Source organism: Ornithodoros turicata, chromosome 1 (genome assembly GCF_037126465.1).
Source record: "Ornithodoros turicata isolate Travis chromosome 1, ASM3712646v1, whole genome shotgun sequence".
NCBI classification, from domain to species: Eukaryota; Metazoa; Arthropoda; class Arachnida; order Ixodida; family Argasidae; genus Ornithodoros; species Ornithodoros turicata.
In genome coordinates, this window is record NC_088201.1 from 55,932,631 (window position 1) to 55,956,132 (window position 23,502).

The following is a 23,502-nucleotide window of genomic DNA, read 5'->3' on the forward strand; positions in this document are numbered from 1 at the left end:
AAACCGCACCATCTGCATCGGATCCGCAAAATCCGCACGTTTCGAAGGACGCGTAAAGACCGCCGGAAGCATGTGTTGGTATAATTTCGGATGCCTCCATGCTGTCACGGAACGACTCACGACGACAAGCAAATGTAAACATTTCAACAAACGTGTTATGAAGAGACTTCTGGAACGCGTGGAACGCTACCTCGTCGGTGCTCGCGCGGTTCGAGACGCCAGAATGCCTTCTCTCCCGTCTTGGCCGTGCATGGTCGAAGGTGAACCCGAGCATGCGCTCGCTGTCGCAGCGCAATACAAATAAATTGCTGGTGGAAAAATTACAGCACGCGGTATATCCGCATCCAATCCGCTGCCTTCGTATCCGCATCCGATCGCATCCGACCTCGCGCCACCGCATCCGATCCGCACACCGCCAGAAAGTTCTGAATTTCCATCCGAATCCGCAAGTATCTTGCGGATATCCGTTTCCATCCGCGGATGGTGCAGGGCTCTACCTGGGATTCTTGGAACAGAGCATGAAATGCAGTCCCCACTCTGTGATATTCATTTACTCCCGTCCATTTACTCCCTAAAGGGACTAATTTTTGTGGCAATGCATTTAGACCCCAAAAGGATTAGAATTTCTCCTTTTCTTTTTTTTTTTTCTTAGAGTGCCCATGCCGCGTATTTCACTCCGTGAAACGCTCGGTGAAAACAGAGCGTGTGATACGCGGAACCTGAATACGCAGAGCGAACCACGCGGGGCTTGATGTTCAATAATAATAATAATAAAAGAAGGAAGTTGAACCACATGGTCGCGTAGATACGAGGCACTGCGCGAACGCGAGAAACAGCGGGGCCCCTGTGGCTACAGTGAACTAGATGAGAGCAGTGGAACGACCGAGCTCTCCGTGTGACAATCGCGGCGTCGGCAGCCAACGGCGGCGCAGCAATCGACGACTATGGAGGCGCCATAGAATTAGTAAGGAGGAGACGTAGAATAAAAATGCGATTATTATTGCAATTACAATCATAATTAATTGTTCTCAACAGAACAGAACAAAAATCTGCATTCGTAAAATTGTTGAGACGCAGACGACACGCTTTGCAAAGCATGCCTGCACACTGTAGTACTGCTATTGGCGATAGCAGCGCCGCCGCTATATTTTCGAAACCTACTCTTACAGCCATCCCAAGGCACAGACTGGCACAGACCCCTCCATTCATTCCACTGTCCTCTTCTAGTTCACTGTACCCTGGCAACACTACTTCTTCTTCTGTTCAATCCGTGCGATACGCGGGCGGTCTACGGTCCGCCTGGCTACTGCACATGCGCCACTGTTATGCGCAGCGTGAAATTCAGAACCCTCTTGACGCTTTGTTTCTCGTACAGAAAACGGATTCTGTGCATGAAATTTTACGCTGTGCGTGACACGCAACGTGTTGCGCGCTGGAATACGCACCATGTGGGTTGGCTTTAATGGAAACGCTAAAAGGTACGCAAAAGTTTGCTACAAAATGTGTGCAGCTTTTTTCTTTTTGTCCTCGCGGAGCGTAATTACTTGTATTGTATTTTGAATATTCCTGACGTCTGGAGTTGTCACATGACATTGGCAGCGCGAGGCACCTTTATAATTATGTAAGAGGAAAGATCAGCATTGCATAAATAGTTGCGTTTGGAATGTTCCTGTTATGTTGTTGGTGCGTGTCCGATCCATCCTGGCGCCAGTGCGCTTCGCTGCTGAACGAAATGGCGTTTATAATCGAACGGATTTCCGTACGCTAATATCGCACCCAATCTTTCACATTCTGGACACTTTCGGCAGAGCCTTCTTGTCAAGTTCTCTTCAATATGTTTCTTCCCTCTGTAGCCGATCACTCACTTCGGCGATATCGTCACCGTGGGCTCGAATGATTTCTCCTCAATGTAGGTTTCGTTTGCTAGCTCTCATCTTCGTGGACATAAAGCTTTTCGCCTGAGAAATTCCCTTCTTCATCTTCCATGTCACCCGCCATATTTGTAGGCTTGGGTTTTTCCTTGAGCCCGCCGCCTTCTTCTAAGCATCCTTATGGACGGAGTCAATTTAATTGACCATTTCTGGGTACGCGTATGCGCATGCCCAGCCACTACTAGCGGCGGCCGCCATATTTGTTGATATGAAAACATGCTGTAGGCTGTGATGCGACTTGGTGGAGCATTTTCTCGCAATGCCTTGTAATGTGTTGCGTCGTCGATTGCCGAAACATTCAAGGCATAATGCTGTACGATTCTTCCGCTTCCCACCGGAAAAGCATCACTGAAAGAAGCGGGAGCTTTGGATTCGCAGCTTTGGGCGCATGAAGAAAGATGGTTCCGTGTTGATGCCGACGAAGAACTCACGTGTCACGCTCTCCGTCCCCAACCTCTTTCTCTTTGCCGGTGTTTGCGCATGCGGTTTGAAGCTTCTCGCAATGCCTGTAATGTGTTGCGTCAAACTGTACGAGCGTCGCCATGATCGTTGCCATGAAAACATGGCATGCCATTAATATGGCTTAACAAGTTTTCGTGTAGGTTTTTTTTTTTTTTTTGTGCATCACGTGTTGTGTTGTTAGCTTCCACAGGAGCAAGCTATACCATTCTAAACAAATGTTATCCTCCTATAGCCTCAAAAAAATGCCAGCTAAGTCCACGTGGTCTTACTTCGTCATTTCGCCGCCAGGAGCAACACGTACATGGAAATGGTCCAATGGACCACTTCCATGTATGCGTCGATGCAGGCGTTAAAAGCGTTGACCATGCTTGCGCGGTTTCCCAGTTTCCGCGTCATTTGTCAAAAAGTAAAGGGGACAACTTCGTTAATCGCGACTAGGCTGGTTTAATGGAAGCCCAACGAACCACAAAAGACAAAAAAGATGTCAGGAGTAATAGCAGGATGCGTGCGCGCTGCTCACAGGGTGATGGGTAATATCCGTCATATCACACGCTTCATCACACCCGATGGGAGAAACGCTGGAGCAAATTGGAATCGATAGCCTTAACGTATCACTATGTGTTATTCTGTTTTCCTTAAAACATATGGGAAGAGTCACATTCGATTCGTGTCGCGCAAAAGATTTGTTCATATTATCAAGTCCGGAACGCCTCGTGATGCCACAGCTGCTTTTTTAGACCAGAAGTTTTATTCACGTGTGTAGGAGCAGCTGTTCCCGCCATGTTGACTATGCTACATCCGCATTCCACCCAAGAGGAACACAATGCGCAAGATGGAGACAAATGAATCTCTTATGAGTGAAACAGGCAAGCATCGTCTATCTGGACTACATGCAGTGCGTGTGTTTGTATTTTTTTTCTGTGGGATTGTCCGAAGCAAAAGGCCCACGCTACACGCCCGTGGACATTGAACGGTATGAATAACAACATTGCAAACGAGATCAGTAGTTCTGACAACGCAATGCTCCAACCAACTGCCAGGAACATGGAACGAAGCGTTAAGCTATATCTTCAGCTAGAAGGGATAAAAATTATTCATAATTACGAGAGCTATATTTATTTCAAAGGCTATAAGCATGACGGCACCCCTGTGTCCACTCGGTCTGCCGCTACCCCATGTGCATAGGAGGGCTACCACCAACGACGAAGCATGACAACAGCACGCGGCCGGAGGAACCATTACTTCGACGCTATGCAAGTGGATCAACTGTCTGCGCAGCTCCCCAGTTTCCATCTCTCCCCCTACTGCCCGTGGAGCGACCTCATTGGTCCCTCTCCCAAATAAGGGGCAGGGGGTGAATTTCGAGGTTGAGGCCCATGTGGTTTCTTCTGCGGACCCATGCCGGTTTCCGAATACCCCCTTATTGCTGCCTCGTCACTGGACGGACACTTCGTCACGTCACGTGGTTTCTCTCAACATCGCCCTCTCCCCTGCGCAGAGACAAACTGTCGCACACGCAGAAAAATAACCGTTCTTCGAGAGTTTTTCATATAGTGCAAGAACCTTTCTCTGAACTTTTCTTTTCGAGAACGAATGACTGGCTAAGGGTCTCCTGGCCCGTCCTGCTTTTGAAGAACTCTTTAAAGATGAAAAATACGGACAAGGGCCGAAGTTCTTTCTCAAGCGATTATTTTTCTGTGCGATAGCATGACGGCCACCAGAAACGGTTCCATCCCTCTCTGCTACATACATTACCCTTAGATGGTTGTAGAGGAGGTGGTGTTCCTCCACACGAGTCCTGACCGGCGATGATGGAATGTCCCAGTGGGCAGATGTGCGTGAACTCACGCTAGGACGGTGCCGGTAGAACGCTGACCTCGGCGCTGCTCCCGCCTCGCTCATCTTGCAACACGCCACGGTCTCCTTCATTGCGTCGTGCCGCCTCACGCATCGGAATGGCCCTCCTCGGGAGTCAACCAGCGGCACTTTTCCGAGCCACACACTCCTGTACCGGTTGCGGTACGCCGCTGTCGACCGCACCACGCGCATCTCCCACGCAAGCGGTCAAGGAACAGAGCCCGCGAACTTTCCCACCTTGCCTTCCCACCTGGCCTTTATCTAAGATGCTGGCAGTCCATCCAGTTGCGGTCAAGAAGCACCGGGACCAGCGTTCCACCGGGTACCCGCAAGGAGGTCACTGAGTTCTGCTCCCGGTCTTCCCATGTTTCACGATGGACTTCCCCGGCACTTTCCTGGCGACAACACTACGAGCTCACCGCTCACGAACCGGGCGCGGCTCTGTCGCCCCCTCCCTGCACACCCTTCAGCCTACCTGCCTGCACCCCGCTTCGGCCCGTCCCTGGAACGCGCCCGGTCAGCGCTCGTCCGCACAATCGTCAGCACCTCAAGCCCAAGACGCAAAGCCCAGCTGTCCCTGTAGAGGAACACCATATCCTCTACATACTCAACCGCGCAATCTTCTAACAATCCTCACAGCGAATCCAGAGCGCGTTCATTACGTGCTGACTCGCCAGAAAGACATCTGAGTCGAGTCCTTACCAAGATCCACTGCAGATGACGGGAGACCATTCAACACTTCCAGAAGACTTCACATTGGTTCCTCGTTGAGACAGCACAAAATATAAGCCCGACCATTTTTCTCCTGTTCCTCCCTTTCATACGCGCTGAGGCCGAACATTATGTAGCGTCGGGTGTTGGCAGGTAATAACGTCTTAACAATTCCCCGCATACTGTTAAAAGCAATAAATATTGAATTGCACAGAAAGAATCGAAATGCCATTTATTTTCTCTGTTGTGTCAAGTTCCTATTGTTCCAGGACATCATTTCACACAATTTGGGTGCCTCGAACTTTCGAACAATAAGTTGCGTTCATAATGGAGACTTCCTTTGAAGTTACAGCGCAAAGATTGAGTCAGATAACATTCATTTCGAAAGCTCAGCAAATGCCATAGGAGAATTAGCAGTGGGAGCAGCCAAAAATGTTAGGCAACGTTTACCTCGCTCGGAGACATTTCACAATCCGCGGGACTCGGGTGCTAGTCCCTCGCGCAAACACGCGCCGGCTACACCTTCGTCGCAAACAACTTGGACCTATCAGAAGGGAGTGCAATGTCTCTCGTTGTGTGTTCTTCGTCGGGATCGGGGTTCTGTCCACGGTGTGCCTCTGTCGTTGTAGCACCGAAACAGAAAGTTCACCTTCACTGCATTACGAACACAACGATCACAATGCTAAAGATCACTTAAGTTACTGGTAGAAACGGTTGATAGGAAACATATTAAGCATCCAAACAATATTCTATACTTCCACTTAGTGGACAACGGGCTATAAACGTTATGCCCACCAGATAAAGTGATTGCTGTCGCTCACTACTTCGAAAGATACTCTGGAATTGAAATACAACTGCTCCAAAGCATTTTCCTGCATCAGACCTCCTTTAGACCCAGTGTCAGTGTGAAAATATCCTTCTCTTCCGCCTATTTCGCACCGGGCAATCCAACGGAACAAAATCTATGAGAACTACTAATTACCACAAACCACTAAGCCCGCAATAACAAAACGCTACAACAACCAGAAAACCTCTGTTCCCTCTCCGCAATTTCCACTGAGGGAATTCTAGTTTCCTTCAGTCTGCCTATACTTTTCACGTCGGATTGGTTTATGGGATTCCCATAGCAAAATAGCAAACTGTTTCATTGTTATCGCTTCGCCGCGCACTGAAATGTCGAGCGCGGCACTTTCTAGCGTAAAGCCGTTGCAGACGTAGCATCCCACGCGGAGCAATCCGCGCCTCTGGATGCGTTTTACTTGGAGTGTTCCCGCGACAATCGGAGGCTTTGTTCCAGCAGCGCTTCAGGCGATTCATGCTGTCTACCTATTCTAAGCCGCCTGTCGTTACTTTCCTCCTCTGCCGCCATCTCGACTGCACGGTCTTTATTTCCCGGGGCCTCGTTTGCGTAAAAATCGTGCTAGAGGGACCTACCATAAGGGACGACCTTAGCTTTGGCAGCGTATTTGGCACGAGCAGGAGGATAACGACGATTAGTGCTGCAGCACGTGCATAAAGCGGTTGCAACGCTGCAGTATCTGCGGTAAATGATGTTCTCTAAGGAGCTAGGCTCCTTGCACAATTTTTGCGCAAACAGGTAAGCATTGCTTCCCGAGGTAAACGTTGCTCCCAGCACCGTGCGTCGGCGATTTTCGGCGCACGTTAAAGAACCCCAGATGGCCAAAATTATCCGTGCGGCACGTGTAAATTATACTCTCAACTGTTATTAGTGTGCAAACGAGCCCAAGTCTCCTCAGAGGGCCCCGCATACCAGGCAAAAACACAGAGCATTTATAGAATGGCTAAAAAGCAAGCGAGCTCGTGTTTTGAACTCACTTCTTACTAGAACTTACTTCCCTAGTCTCGGGGTTTTTAATATTATGAGAGCATTCAGCCGTTTAAAGGCTCTTTCGCAAACTTTGTTTATGTAGACGGGTAGAAATCCAGCGAACCGGTAAGGAAGTATTAAGGGAATTGCCTTAGGACGAGATCCGCCGATATTTCGAACAGAGATTGTTCTTCTTCTGTTATTCTTATGGGTAGTTCTGTATCGGGACCACTCGGCTTTTTTATAGAAGACAGAAGAACTTTTTTAAGATAGAAGATTAACACAAAGAATGTTTATACCTCAAAGAGGAACAAATAACGCATGAAGTTAAGCAAGAATGAGCGTCGTCTAATGTGTGAAACATATAAAAAAATGATTTTATAGCCGCTTTCTTCAAGATGATCCGCCATGATTACTGAGGTTCCCAGGACCCGACCGGCGTCACAGTCTCATGCCCGCACCGCAAATTGCGTGCCCGGGGGGGAGCAGACTCCCTCCAGTCTGTGAAACCCAAACTGATCTAACCTAATTACTGTGCGCTGACCTAACACAACCCAACCACACTACCTTTTGCAATTTAAGGCTTAGCATTGCCCTGTTTCTCCTGCGCTAGAAGTTCTTCAGATGGTGTTGTTCAAATGCATGTAAAAAGGTTCTAGAGCACCCAATTCAATGATTCTTATATTTCTAGGTTCAGTATATGACCACCTTTCGCTTCTATGCAATATTCACCTTTCAAACGCTTTCACTGATTTTTAAAACTGAGTGGTCCCGATACGGAACTATAGTCAGTGCCAACTTAAGTCCTACAATTGGGACCGCCCACTCATCCGTGGAAGTCTCCTGCGATTGGCTCCCAGCCTTTGCACGACGCCCTCGCTTCGCGATGTAGTGCCGACATCCCCATCGCTCTCTCTCTCCCCCAGTACCCACTTGGCCGCGCCGCACTACATTCGCGCGCGCGGAGCGATTCTTGTGTGGGGTCGGGGTCAAGTGTATGACTTGTGTTGTCACTGACTATATACCTCTTCATTTTTCTTCTTTTTCTTTTTTTCAACGAGTTTGTCGGCGAGTGTACTCGACTTGTGCCTGAGCGAACGTCACCGCATGACGAATCTCGTCATTTTCCCCCAACTGGGTGTAAGAAATTATTCCGTTTTCACCTTATGTTTTCTGTAACGGAGCAACTTATCGCTAACTTTGTGAAGTATGGGAAAGAATCTACAGCAAGGGCGTCCTCGCCTTGCAGAGCAAGGTTATACGCGCTGCCCATCATTTTACGCAGTGCATGCCTATACCATAGGTGGTTATTTCGCCAGCTCCTCATCTTCCCTAAACATTCCAAGGCAGCGAATAATTATTTCATGGCTATGATAATTATCTCGCGTGCATGTCGGTAACATGGAACCCAAGGTTAGTACCCGTGCCTAATGAGCTGTCCTGAACTGTTAGCGCAACGCATTACCATCATGAACGTGTGGGTGGTACAGGTTGAAACAAAAGTTTACGGAACACGCGAGCGACGTACTTTTCTTTCGGTACGACACCCTAGCGGTTGCCGGAAGCGGGTGAGTTCGCTGTTTCGGAGGGGTGGAAGGGTGTGCTCTTAGCGTCACACAGCGGTAGCTTTCCTCCCAGGCGCACCCAAGCGACACCGGAACTACCACTGTGTGTCGCTAACAGCGGTAGCTTCCACCCCTCCGAAACAGTGAACTCACCCGCTTCCAACAGCCGCTAGGGTGTCGCACCGAAAAAAAAGCACGCCACTCGCGTGTTCCGTAAACTTTTGTACCAACCTGTACAAGCGCTTCAAACCGCTGCTGCTAGTTGTGACGGCTGCTGCTCGGCAAGAGGGAACGAGGATAGCTCTTTGCCAATTGTGTGAAGTCGCCATTTGTAATGTAAGAAATTAATGAGCACGTAAAATCCATATCGGCCGATAACTTTTAATTCGCGATTTTTGCTCCTTATTATGTGGTGTTGCTGTTTATTTATTTGTTTGTTTTTGTTTTGTTTTTGTTTTTTCTTTCACTGTACCTCTGCCAAGTACGCGGTGCGTGCAAGAGCAACAGCGAATTAGTTCCTGACATCAAATAGTACGAAGAAAATTCGCAAAATTAAAAGTTGTCGGCCAATATGGGTTTCACGAGATTATTATTTTTTTAACATTAAAAAGGATGATTTCACATAATTCGAAACGAGCTACCCTCGTTCGGTAAGCGGACGTCATTTTCGTGCAATGTCATTATATGTTAGGATGCAAGTTGCCTAGACACGCCGCCTTCCGCGAGGAATGTTACGGCGTGCCGTGTGCTGAGATTTCAGCGCGCGTTAAAGAGCCCTCAGGTGGGAAAAATCAATCCACAGACCATAGCGGTCTCGCGACTTAAAACCACTAATTATCAATTTTACATATGATCCCGCGTCTCAAAGAACGAATGGTACTCAGTGTGAACGTCATTCGCCGGAAATTACGTTAAATTTTGAGCGTGACAGGTGTATTAGAAATTTTTCGTCATTTTCGTCTCATGTGGATGCTTCGGCAACCCACTACACTCTACTTGTAACGCTCTTAATGGCACAAGTGTCAAGAGACCAAGCATTGCGAAGAAGCAGCAGCGACAGAAGTGAAAATTAGCGGAAGAAAAACGAGAAGGCGTTGTTTTGACCTCGTCACTTCATTAGCGAAAATAACATTGCAGACTCGCATGCTCTCGCGAACGCTGTGAAGAAAGTTCGGCGTGTCAATTTTTTCATTTTTTTTTTTTTTTTTTTACTCGACACTTCTCCGCCGCCCTAAAGAGGCTTCGCGGCATCAAATTGGAACTAGAGACTAGAATAATGTTTCCCAACTGTAGCTCAAAACGTGGGCAACCCAACCCACTTAGCGTTTGCAGAGCCGTCAAGTGGTAACCACAGCAGTTGTTCTGTGTACGTAATTTGAAACCTCCTAGTTGGGTACGAAAAATCATATTAAAATCAGTTAAATACCCCAGTGCAGCATGTAATGGCGAAAACAAGGTACGAAACAAACAGACGAGGACGACAAGGCACGGTATTTTTATTTTTTGCAATTGATTTTAATATGACATACCAACCCGCCCGAGTTTCAACTTTATTTAATGTCCCAAATATCGTTGCTGAGTTAATGTTTGTGTGTTTCTTCTACTTCTCTTCTGTGGTTCTAGCTCTCTCGCAAGATCTCACGTCGCGTGAGGGCGTCACATTGAAGCGGGTACGGGTACTGTCACGTGACCCGCTACGGGCGCCAGGCTAGCAACTTCCGACCGCTAGGCCGTGTTGCCACATTTTGACCAAGCGAATTCGCCATCGGACTTACCGTGCAAGATATTTTGCGCATCAAATTATTTACAAGTGAATTTGGTAACCGGGTATTTCGGTGCCATGAGAATACCATCAGTAAGTTTCGATTTCTGTTCTGCGAAGCCGGCGATTCGAGACACAACTTGCTGATTACGTTTCTTAGCATATCTAAAAACGCTCTTGAATCCCTTTTATCTCAGTCGCACACCCTCGTGACGTCCACCAAAGTACGGTAGGTCATGCCCACGTCATCGTGAAGCCAATACCGGGTGTGAACATAACATTCGTTTTTCTCGTTTGTCCAAAACTATGACGCTTTGCTAAACAAAAATTTTCATTTAGCACCCTCACGTGGTTGGCGTCGCCATTCCACAAGTCAGCTTCACCTCACGCTCGCGAGCGCTAGGTGAAGCACGCTTTACAGTAATTGGAGTGTTGCCGGACTACAAGCGTGAGTCGAAATCAGTCGACAGCAGTTGTTAGTGTAATTTTGTCATGTAAGAGGAGGCGCCCTATTCCAGCGAAAAGTACGGCTGGAATAGGTCACCGGTAATTTCGTGCGGAAACCACGTCGGTGTCCTCCCTTCCATGTCAAGCGCCTCACAGGTTCCGATAGACAAGGTGCTTTGTGATCGCTGCGTGTTCAAAATGGGTTTCCCAGTCGCTTCTGAAGCAGTATAGGTTGCTGTTGCGGTGTTGTGAAGGGCTGACTATTGCCTTCAGGACTACAATGCCAGCTATTGGCACAGCGACGGTAATGCTGCGTACTTCTCCTACATATGAATCCATGCACAACATCAAAAACGAGTTTTTGACATTTTGATTTTAACACTTTTTTTTTTCAATTGCAGCTGAAAAATCGCTGCTTACACACGTGACGCACGCTCGAAGTTTGCTTGTTGCAGCCGTTATACTCAATGCTACATTACGTGCGTGCTTACCGTCGGTAAATTCGTTTATGTACACACGCAGAAAAACACAGTCTACTAGTCAGGTTCTGACATCGCGCTTTACCGCTTTGTACAGATGTTTCTAGAGCCAGGCACATCCACCTCCTGCACCCATAGAGTGCGTCGTCTGCTAGCGTAGACAGGGAAGTCGACCCTTTTCCCATGATTCTTAGAAAGCATCGGTCACCTATTGGGGAGGAGGCAGCCGTATGACGTCACCACTAGTTTTCCGGTTTCAGTTTTACAGTGACATGTGGCTGCCTGCGCTGCGTAGCGTAGTTTCGGAATTCCTCGATATGTGTGAGTGTAGTGCGTCGATATGGCCCCCAAAGTGACGTGGGCGGAGCCTCCTTATTGGTTTTCTCACGTAGCGTGGCGGTTTATCGCTTTCGTTTATCTCTCACGTTATATCTCTTCTACGTGTCATTCGATCCAGCTATCGTGATTTCTATACTCTTTTCAAAGACCAAGTTTATTTTGGACCACAATAATAGTAGTGCGCTGATGACTTGCAAGGTCGCGCAAAAATGTTCCAATTTTTTAGTGCAGAGGTTCAGTACAAGACCATTCAGGGTTTCTTTTAATGTCTTCTTTAAAGTCGGCGACGTGAACTCTACGACCGTCGTCGAGCAACTGCTCAAAGAGCGAGTGACCGAATGTCAGCCAACAAGACCTTATCTAATACCCCTATCACACGGCAAATTGAATGTCATTCCCAGCGAATGACATTCGTTTCGTGCCACACGGTGAAATCAAATCTCAATACATGCGAATGAGTTCGGGGAACTCATTCGCTTTTCCCTCTCGCAACGACAGCGTATAGACTCGCAGTAGAGAGGTGGCAACAACAAAAAATTATAAACCGTTTGTGGCAGGAAAATCTCACTTGGGATCAGCCTATTGCGCAGGAGCTTCACGCGGCCTGGGAGAGATGGTGCGATGAACTGGACAATCTGGTTCACATCAAGATCGCAAGATATTATGGCACATGGACACCAAATGCGTCTCTACATGTCTTTTGTGACGCAAGTTGTTCTGCAATTAAACATCATCTTGAGCGGTTGTTCTGTAGTCTAATGGTTTCTACAGAATTTGGTTTGAAGAAATGAAAGACGAATGAAAAGTTGTACTCCAATATTTTATCACGAATTTGATAACTTTTGACACGAAGGAGGGAAGGCTACACACTTTTTTTCGAAGAACTACCCTCGTTCCCAGTCGCCACGTTGCCAAGTGTGGTGCACATAGGCTTCTTAGTTGTCTTTCCTTGTGGTACTTAGCCAATTACGTGACTTTGAAAAAAGCAACGATTTTGTGAACTAACCTAATGCTTCGCTAGTGTCGAGCAAAAGAAATAAAAATATAACTAATGTGCCTGTATATTGCTTCATATGATCGCCCCTGGTGTCTTAATTATCGACATTGACATCATTTGCGAATGACATTCTCTTTCTTCGTGTAGCTCGATGCAAGGCAAACGGTGCGACTGCCGTTCGACTGGAATGTCATTCGGTTTGCCGTGTGACAGGGGTATAATTCGTGGTTACGACCATGTCCAAAAACCAGACTTCCACTTTCGCTGGGCAGCTTTCTGTCCTCGCACTGACTTTGCTGAGACAGAATTTTTCCATCTGTCTCTCAACGGCTCTCTGTGGAGCTAGAGACGAAAAGCCGCGCATGTCTTCGCACAAGCCCATTTGTGTGTATTTCTTCATACTAAAAAAGCCTGTGTTCGGACACAAGAAAAACCTAAGTTTTTGTCCTGTCGTCGTTTTTCCCTGTGTTCAGACTCAGGCTTTTTTCAGTAAGACGTACCTCTACCAGCTTACCTGCAATTACGCTCATTATCAGTGTGCGTTTCTTTCACGAACAATTTGTTTTTAATTCCGTGTGAGCGCCGCAAAGCACTGTGTCCATGAGCGACGTAGAGATGTGGACAGATGGAGAGAGGACAGCAGGAATGAGTGGGGGACAACGGGGGTTAGTATGCGTCCCGGGCCGACTTCAGGGGGAACTGTGGCGACATGCGTCTAGAAAGTCCTCGGCAAACCCAAAGAAAACCTCAGACAGCACAGCCGGTGGTAGGATTCGAACCCACCACCTCCCAGTCTTCAGCACGACCTTGGCTACCACCAACGAGCGGAAAATGGTGCAAGCGAGGTGGTGTACTGTAGAAAGAGGTAACGTTCCCTTGAGCTTGAGGAAGACACAAGACGATGAGGACGACACAAGACCTGGCTTGACACTGTCTTGTGTCGTGTCATTTAAACTCAAGGAAATGTGATCCTCTTTCTTTCACGTTTTATGGACAGCTGAAGTATTACCCATTCGTCAAAGAGAAATGTAATGGAGCAGTTTTACACCTAATGTGAGTCGGCTTAGATCTTTGGCTGTCGCAGGGTAAACGTGCGGATAATTTCGAACAGCTGGTGCTCTTAAAGCTGTGAAAAAATATCTAGCACACGGCGCTGGAAATAATGGTCACCTTCACCCACCCCACCGCTGCAGCATCGTCGGTCGGCAACGAAATCACGATCTGGTGAGCATAGGAAGTAACAGAACCGGCAAGAAAAGATAAGCATAGCACTAGCATAGGGTTGCTTATCGAAATTTAAAATCTGTAGACAATGCTTCCGAAACTGCCCATAATATCTTTCCCAGGAAGGCTTTGGAGTTTTCTTTTCGTTATTCTATCATAACGCAAAGAAAAACATCAGTTTTATACATCTTATGTTTTTGCTGCCATTTCCATGCTACATAGAATACATGCAATACAGCGTGTGTTCTTTTTCTTTTTTTTTCTTTTTTTTTTTTTTGAAGTAGGTATAGTAAGGTATAGTAAGTAATAGATGACTAATTACTTCAAATTCACAAATTAGAAATTACCAACTCTTTAATGGGGGGCTTTCGGGCAAAAATGAGATTGCAGAATGGGAGACAACCCTCGTTGAAAGCCACTCTATTTTCTAACAACGACAGAAACGTGAACGTATGTTGGAATATCCATCGCCGAATTTTGCTATGCAAATGATCCGAAACTGTATACTATATGCTATAGTTTTCAACTTAAAAACCATTAAGTACTAACTTGAGCACGGAAACTCAACTTCAGCTTAAAGAGAGAGACATCGCAAGGATTCGAAAAAAATTAGGTGAGCACCGTACCGAACACGAACTACCTTCTCGATACCGAATACAACATTCGCATTCATTTTGCGCGAGTAATTCGTCAATGATTATACTAGCAAACCGAAACCGAACTGCGGAGAGCTCCATCCTACGACGGTTCGTCCGGAGGAGGATACCATGACGTCACCCAGCATTGTCGTCTGCTTCGAAACCTGTATTCTCCCTTGCGTTTTGAAGAAAGGAAAAAAAAAGGGACGTCCCTTGTGTTTGCTGTTTCCGCCGTGTAGCGGATCTCTTAACGGCAACCACTTATGCAACATACTGAGCCGTCCATTACGGCGTCGATTGCAACGGGATAGAAGCGAGTACGCTTTGGAAAAAGATTGTATCCTTCCAAAACACGAGCAGGTCAAATGAAGCAGCGCCGTCAAGAGATACGAGATGATGTCAGATATGTCGGCCCAGGACGCATACTAACCCCCCTGTCCCACACTCCTTCGTGTTGTCCTCTGTCCATCTGTCCACATCTGTACGCCGCTCATAGCCACAGTTGCTTCGCGGCGCTAACACGGAATACAAAAAAAATCAGATATGCTCAACTTGGGATTCCCTTTATCGTCTCGTTTCCTTAAAGTCCTTCCGATGTACCAAAACTCGTGTTATAACCCTGTGACACGGGCAGCCTTCAATGATCATCGCAACCAATGGCCATCGAACCAGTGGCCATTAATGGGACCGGCCTGTACCTGAGGCTCCACCCTTTGAGGCCTCATGCCACTTTTTGAGGCATCTAGCCAATCACAGGTCGAAATACAGTTCCCCATTATTGAGGCCATCCAGTACTTATACCTCACCCTTATTTACTGGGTGCCACCATTTTGGAGAGACTAGATTGATTTGGATTGAAACAGATATCACTGGTGACAGACCAAAACGACGGATTTTCAGCCCACTTGGATGAACGCCATCTGCATGGAGTGAGGCATGTTGGGAGGAGTCAGAACTGCAGAAATGGTTGCTGGCAGAACTAATTGGCCAGGAGAGCGGCAGAACCGCTTCTTCGAAACCGACGGCTGCCGGTATGAACTTTTAATCACGTAACGTAAGTAGATGGAATCAAAACTGCCCAAAGATGTATGTATAAATAAAATTCAATGATATAATACAAAATCTTACGCATCTGTGGCGTCTTCCGTGCTATATTCCTGAGATCGCGGTCTTCACTATAGGCCTAACGGTAGCGACGAAACGTGTCATATTTGCGTAAATAATGATGGCGGAGCGAAAGTTGAAGCAGATTTTCCAGCTAGTTACAAGAGGATGTATACTCACAGAAGAAAATTAGTGTAGTTTATAAAAATATGTTGTCACGAAATCTTCGCTTCGCCGCTCCAAGCACTATCCTCCATTTTGGAGAAATTTTGGTGTCATGGCGGCCCCCGTGGAAAACGGCAACCAATGAAATCCGCCCAAGTTTGATCGAGAGGTCCAGCCTCCTTTATAGGCTCCTCCTAATGGCCAGACTCCCCTTTAATATACGACACTGGTAGTATGTTGCTTTCAGCGCCCTCTAGCTTCACAGAGGCGAAGCGCTCGCTTCGTAATAAATTCGTTTTAATAAAATCTGCGCAGTTTTGGGACGAAATATTTCGTACACTTGTGCCTGACATTCCAAAGGCTACGGATATACCACAACCTTTGTGGTCATTTCGTTGCGGAGTCCCACTTTAAGGCAGTGTGTGCATCCTGATATTCCCTATACCAACCTAAAAGTAAGCACTTACATTTTGAATATGTAGACGTAACACAAACCTCTGACTGAACGAAGCATGGCCACGTAGCGCTGTCATAATAATTATCACCCACCCTGAAATATTGGCGTTCGGAAGAGCAATTTAAACATGTAGAAACCTTACGACACACCAAAACTAATCCAGTGGTCGATCATGATCATACTGTCTCGCGACGTATAACTCACAAATTACCATCCAGTGGTATGACGTGCACGGATGTACGCTTAGATAACTGCGAACACTTCGTTAGACCCAGTTGGAGAGACATTAATCTGACTAATCCTTTCTCCCTCGGGCCCTAGCGCTCGAGCCTTGTTAGCGCCGCACGTAGCCCGCGGGTCCCTGCTTCTTCGGTGGCGTATCGAGAAAAGGCTCTGGGTATTTTGCACGACAGCCGTCGGAGACAGTGACGCTCATGGAGAGACCCTGATCAATGATTTCCAATAGCAATACCGCGTGCGAACTCGACTAAAAAATATGATAGGTAGATAGTAATAATAGGTATAACAATACGATAGATAACATCTTAAGATATTGATAGAATTGCATAAACGCTGGCGAGCTGGTGGACGAAATACATTTATTTATTTATTTATTTCAATTTCTGGAGGTACAGAAATTTGGTCCATACACAAAAGGCAAAGCCTAACAGGGTACATGAACCAGCTATACGATACATAATGAAGGAAGCCGGAGCGTGGGCCCTGTTGTCTCTTCGCCCCCTTATTCCTGGCCCACGCTCAGGTTTCTTTCATCATGGATCTTAAGGTATGTACCTGTGTCAGAGAGCTCATTTGCGGATGTAACCTTTTTCTTTCCGATGTCATTTATGGGTTGAACTAGTTAAACTACGTTTAAATAAGTAGCAGAGGGAAGTTATAAGAATACAGTCGCCGTCAAAAAAATAGATGGTGCTTATGGAATACAAAGAGTGAAGCCTTTTTCTTTGTTCTTTCATGTAGGAGAGGTGTGAAGAAATGTAGTCTCCTACATGAAAGCTTGTGTGTAATAAAGAAGGCTTCTCCGTTTCGATTCCATACGTTTAAACAAGTACAACATAGGGAGTTTTAGTACATCAGAAGGAACTCTACGAAAACGACACGATAAGTGAAGTTATCAAATCGAAGGTATCATGTTTTCGGAATTGTTATCGTGAACACTTTCCGATGTAACTAAAACTCGCTAATGCATGCATCGCACCAGCTATTGCAAAGTCCGTCCTTGCACGAAGGACAAAGCCTTACGTAGTTTCACTATAGGAGATAAGATCACTGCTTCCCTTCTGCGTAATAATAAAGCCGCTCTTTATGAGGGACGTCCCACTGCATCCTGATCAGGCCACGTCCTGATCACAGAAAACAAGCCTTGGTGTGAGAACAAAGCTTCGGCTTCATTCTCCACCGCGGGCAGCACAGTATACCCTTACAGACGTCGTTCCCACTGTCCCCTTTCATTTCAGTACACTCCCCTATCCTAATTGGCGGCTCCAGGTTAATGTGGATGATGACGGCCCTAAGCTAGGGGAAATGCTAGAGCTAATCAAGTTTCATGTAACTCCCTCCCACCGGGAAGATTGGCCACTAATTGGTTCGAACTAATCAGACCTGCATCTTCTCGCACGCAGATGAAGGACGGCTTTGTAACGATCGTTCTCCATATACTTTGCAGCAGCACGCGGACATTTTCTTTTTATGTTCTCGTTTTGCCCATTAATAGTAATCCAAGTGTCGTTTCCACCTCCACTGGAATTAATCGAATGTCTAAAGTAACAATTCCCATTTCATTCTGAATCGATGACGCATTAAATAAATTATACGTTCCAATGATTCTTGCTTCGCTTTCTTTAACGCACTGTTACTGATTACTGTGTTAGGGCAAGTGTGATAACCGAGAGTTTTGAATTCGGCACCGCTGAGTGTGCCTAATTGGTAGCATTACATTTCCATACGTATCACTGCCATTTCAATTGGTTGCCTAGGCGTAGCGCTAAGTATTTTTGCGCGGTTTCATTTTTTCGGTTACGACCTTCTTGGATTTGAACGAATTATTTTGGATTCCCTCGCTGCACGTGCCGTTCCAACACCACATAGATACAGAACGCCAGTTTTCTCGTCGACGTGATGTAACAACTAAGAGTCAGCCAATTAGGATCCTGTTTTCAACGACCGTAGTCAATCACCAACGCGCTTTCAGCGGGCGAACCGTGAAGACGAGCCACCGTCAGCTTCATGGGCGGCAACTGTCGTCTGCGAGTAGCAAACGTCCCCCGTACCAAAGGGGAAAACAAAGCCAGGCGTAACATGGTCCCATATTGTTCTTAAGATTGATTTTCTGGAAAGCGAGCTGTACTTTTATTCTACAGGTTCAGTTTACGAAGTTAGCTGCCACCATTTGCAAGTTTCCCAGGTCGGCGAATCGCGGTAGCAGCAACGAGATAGACAGGGAATAGAGTGCGGAACCACCTTGACGAGGCTCCGAGCTTTGATGCCAGCAAGCGACCCTCTCCTTTCTCTCTCGCACTCCTTCCGCCAAGGCAAAAACGAACGAAGAGCGAACCGAAGGACCAATGAAACGCGAGTGCGCAACGCAAGTTGGCAAAATCTGCAAAAGCAAATCTGCACTGCAAGTATTGCAAACACAAGCATACGAAGGCTCGTTCGTGCTCCTATAGAGTCACGGATGTGTTAATGGCTTACCAGCATGTGTACGAAGCAGGGCACAGGCTGGTTCTCCAGTGGGTTCCAGCCCATTCTGGTGTCGTGGGGAGTGAACAGACTGACAGCGCCACAGAAGCAGCTCTCTCGTCGAGGAGACTGACGAGTATTGCACTGCTGAGAGGAGGCCGTCGTTACAACTCTTCGACGTCTAGTGACACCCCTGGCTTCCCGCCAATGGACAAATGACATTCTCGCCCCACCTATCGCCACGAAACACCTCTCGTCAAGACGCTGCATTAATTCATCAGATTGCGACTCAATGTCGCCTTATAGCTCAGTGGCGTTACCGCTTGAGTTGACGCGCCCAGATGCCGTCACTGCGGTGATCTGGAGGATCTAGAGCACATCCTTCTCCATTGCCCATACTACCAACCTTCCCGGACCACACTTTCAGGGACTCTTAATCAGCTGGACTTTCGCCCCTTCACTTTGTCAAAATTGCTTGGTCCATATGGCCAAATCCAGCCCACGAACGCTCTGCCCACAAAGCACTTCTGACCTTTTGGACACCGTAGGACTTCGTTCCCCACACTGTGAGGCGACTCTTTATTCCATTTCACCACATTACCACCAGCAATGGGGTAGAGTATCGGCCCCGGCGAAGAAACTCCCAATCATCATCCTAAAATAAAGTTGTTGTTGTTGTTCAACAGAGGTCACGCTTTACTAAGAAGTGAGCTAAAGAAAACACCATACCACGGAAGAAAGGATCACAGGGGGTTTTCATGCGACCCAACACGCTCGTGTTCTTGTATAGTCGTGTTCACCATAACAACGGCATCTCCCAAGCTGAAGTAGAACTTCATGATATATTCTTATTACGTTTAATATAAAAATCACCTTTGTCAAAAGGAAATATGAATTCTACGTACATCGTTTCAAACACTACGGTTAAATGTAGGGAGAAAAAAGGGTCTGGCAATGTCGATCTTAGCTTGATAGTATCTATGTAGTATCTTCATCTTAGCGCGCAGCCACAAGTGCTATGGAGCAGCCGATATCCATGTAGATGGAACCTGCATCCTCCGCGTTTTTCTTCTTTGGTTTTTTTTTTGTTTTTTTTTTTGTTTTTCTTCCATTTCCATGTATGAATAAGACTCCGTTATCCATCATCGTGCATATATGAAAAGCGACCACATCCAGTGTTGCTCGTCTAGAGTAAAGACGTTGCCAGCATGGCTCTACGTAATTTTCTCCAGAATACGATATTTACAACACTACCGCTACATCCGCGTTGCAATGATGATACACGAAACGAACTCGACAGCCGATGGGCGCATTTTCCAAAGTAAGCAGATCCTCCACATTCTATGCTCCTCCCATAACCGCCATCTGGAACCGCACTGCTGATGTTCTGCGAACAGAAGACAGCGACTGACGCGGCTTCTATACGCAAAACCCAAAAGAGCGAAAGAAAAGACCCCAAAAATGCAGATGGAACTGCTACCTTCCAATTTCATTCCAGTGATACAAAAATGAGGGGAAAGGAGCAATTTAGGGCATGGCTCCGTAATGAATCACAAGGGAGAAAATGCGATTTGTCCATTCTAATTAAGGTTTTCAACGTACGAATGGCTCGATCTCCCACACACAGGAATCTCGACCACGGCGAAGAAAAAAAAAGACAGAAAAGAAACATCTGTGCTGTAGGCGTGTTATAAAAGCTGATAGGTTCTCATTGCTGCGAAATGATACGAATAAAGAAGGAAAAATACCAGAGCACGGGACGAATGATGAAAGGAACTGCATAGTCATTAAAGCCGTATAAACAGCGGTTACATAAACTGCACAATTCTCAAGGAGATGATTGTATGCTGCTTTCCTTATGTTTGTTTGTTTGGGCATGCGTGCGTACGTGCGTGCATGTGTTCCTTATATATTTAATGTACGGACCATTTTAGTTTGTACTGCCAACTGTAGGATGGATTAAGACGCAATGTTTGCCCACATCTTATTCCAAAAGTATCACTGTTTTCCAGGTCACTGGACGGCCGTTTCGTTCTGACTGGAACTCGTCAGCGCAGGGCCGGGAAGCCATTTTAGTTCAGCTCATTCTCTACATATCCCACGTTTGCAATGGCAGGCTCCTCGCAAGACATAAGCAATTTAGTTCGACCACCTCACACAGGGAAACATAGATGCCTTTGTTGTAGGTGAGCTATATACGCCGAGGCGGACACTCTCTCGAAGTGATTATATGACTATTAGATGACTAATTACCTAAATTCATTAATTAACTATTTAATTCGGAGTTTCCGGGCAAAAGTGAGATAGCGAAATAGGAGACAATCTTTGTTGAAAGTAACTGACAGTATGGCGTAGATGCAGGCCAGCTGGTAGATGAACTCCATAGTGCAAAAGCCTGAGTCTGCGGACAAACAGAAGGACGACGCAAACACGAGTTTTGTGTTGTGTTGTGTCTTGTGTCGTCCTTCTGATTCTGCCCAGACTAAGGCTTTTACACTATGGAGCTCGTTGAAAGCCACTCTATTTTTATGTATTTCTTTTTTAATCCTGAAGCAAGCACGAACGTTGAAATATCCCTAGCCGAACTTTGCTATACAAATGAGCCGAAACCTAAACCGCGCGCATCCGGCGGAGCGTACTGAAAATGAGACTATCGCCGTCGGCGACTATCTGGTCCGCAAAGTGATTGATCTGGCCAGCAGATCAGCACCCACTCCAATCACCTAAATCACTCCAAAGCACGTGGCCCTCTGACGTAGAATGAGGACTGTCCTCCCTGTGCTCCTGTTGTGCACGGTTTCGGCTTATTTGCGAAATCCGGCTATGAATATTTCAACACACGTGCTCGTTTCACGATAAAAAAAAAGTCAAGAGTAGCATCCAACAAGAATTGTCTCCCATTCTGCGATCTCACTTTTGCGCGAAACTCCCTAATTAAAGGGTTAATTAATTAATTTTAGATAAGTAGTCATCTAATAGTTTCATGTTCTCTTCGAGAGAATGCCCTCCTGGCCGTATGACCACCTGCAAAAGCTGTATCTATGCTGCTCTCAGTTTTTTATATATATATATATATAAAACATCGAACGAAAACAAAAAAAAAAAAACGTCCTGTATAACGCAGGTGTGCATACGCAGCAAAAGTGCGACTTCGTGGAATGCCGCAGATACACGAACGAGACAATAAGCGGATGCCACCACAAGCGCCCCACTGCTGAATTTGAGTATACCAGTCTTTCGGCTCCACGTTTCTTTTCGTTCTCGCTTAGATTACGTAACCGCGTAACATCCCACAGTTGTCACGTATTGCAGGAAGCTTTCTCTACACTTCTTATCACTACTACTTCTGTCTACGCAGGTTCTGTGATTTTCCTCCACGTTATTCATGCATATTACGGCGGGATGTGTATGTTTATTCGAAGGAAAAAAACGAGGGAAATGTCAGTGAAACGCAAGACCGGTTTGCTATTCCACTGAAAACACAAAAGAAAAAGAGAAGAGGGGAAAGTACAGTCACGGTATAGCGTCTTCCACGTTCTATGCATTAATGTGCGCTCGGCGCAGACACACATATGTACTTAGTTTAACAACCGGCATGAAAGGGCACTCACAACGCGTTTCATATTGCATAATACGTGCGACCTCTCATAAGGCCAGCCACCACGGGAAGCATGAATTATATGTAATGTAACTACATGTATTAATTAGGTAATTAATTAATGTACATTAATGTAATTATATGGAAATGTAATGCAGGGGTTGAGCCATTCGACTGCGGTTGACTCAAACGTGGTTGATACCCCTGACACACGGCAAGAGCGAACTCCTTTTGGTGCTTCGTTTGAAAAACATACCCAAAGATGTCGCGCTACATATTTCCATTAGAACCAGCCTACACGTACGACATAGTAACAGTAAACATAATAATACGATCAATGAATTCAAAATACGTACTGCAACTGCAACATCTGCACGCAGACTTCGTCTTCGAGTACTTGAAAAATAAAAACGCAGTCTAGCCTTCGTTCGAGAATATTGTCCTCGTAACCCCTTCGTTCGAGGCTACGCCATACCCCTTTACACAGGGGGGTCGGACTCGCTCAAAAAAGCGTGACCACAAGGGAGCTGCCATCCGTTGGTCATGGAAGGCGTTGCTTTCCGTTGGCTGCTTCATTCCGCTAAACTTGACGTGCTCGTTTTCTTAAATTCATGGCTCGCTATCTAAATTCGGTGTACTATGTGGGTATCTCATATGTATTTGTTAAATAAATAAGCAGTGAACATAGAACATTTTCCCACTACATCACTTGCTTGTGTGCTGTCGTTCGTTCGTCACTTTATTGTCACGAAACTCGGCAGACCAGACCATGGAATGGCGGGTGGTTTCGTTTTTGCCATGTCCGGTTCCCGTTGGTTCGCAGAGCAGCATGAAGATGACGGTTTACTGTGTGTATTCATATTTAGATTATTGTTGTCTTCGGAAATACATGCCTACATTTGTTACGATGGGTAACGATTTAGTGATTTTGCTCGCAAAGCATACAAACGACACCTCAACACGTCATAGGCGGTTAACATGTTCATCTGTGTTGGTGGAAAGCAAAGGGTTGGCGGTGTCGCAGGTAGTCTCATAGATAAAATATGATTCACGTTCGATATGACAAAGTTTACCTTGTGATTCCGATAGCACTACTCAATTCTGCACGTATCCCGAAGGTCCGTACGTACTCAACGCAATTACACGGCTTGCCTCGCTTCCTACGCTGGACGTCGTTCCCTCCATCGACTCGTTTCACCGCTTGTTATCCCACGTGACTGCACAGGGTTGGCAAC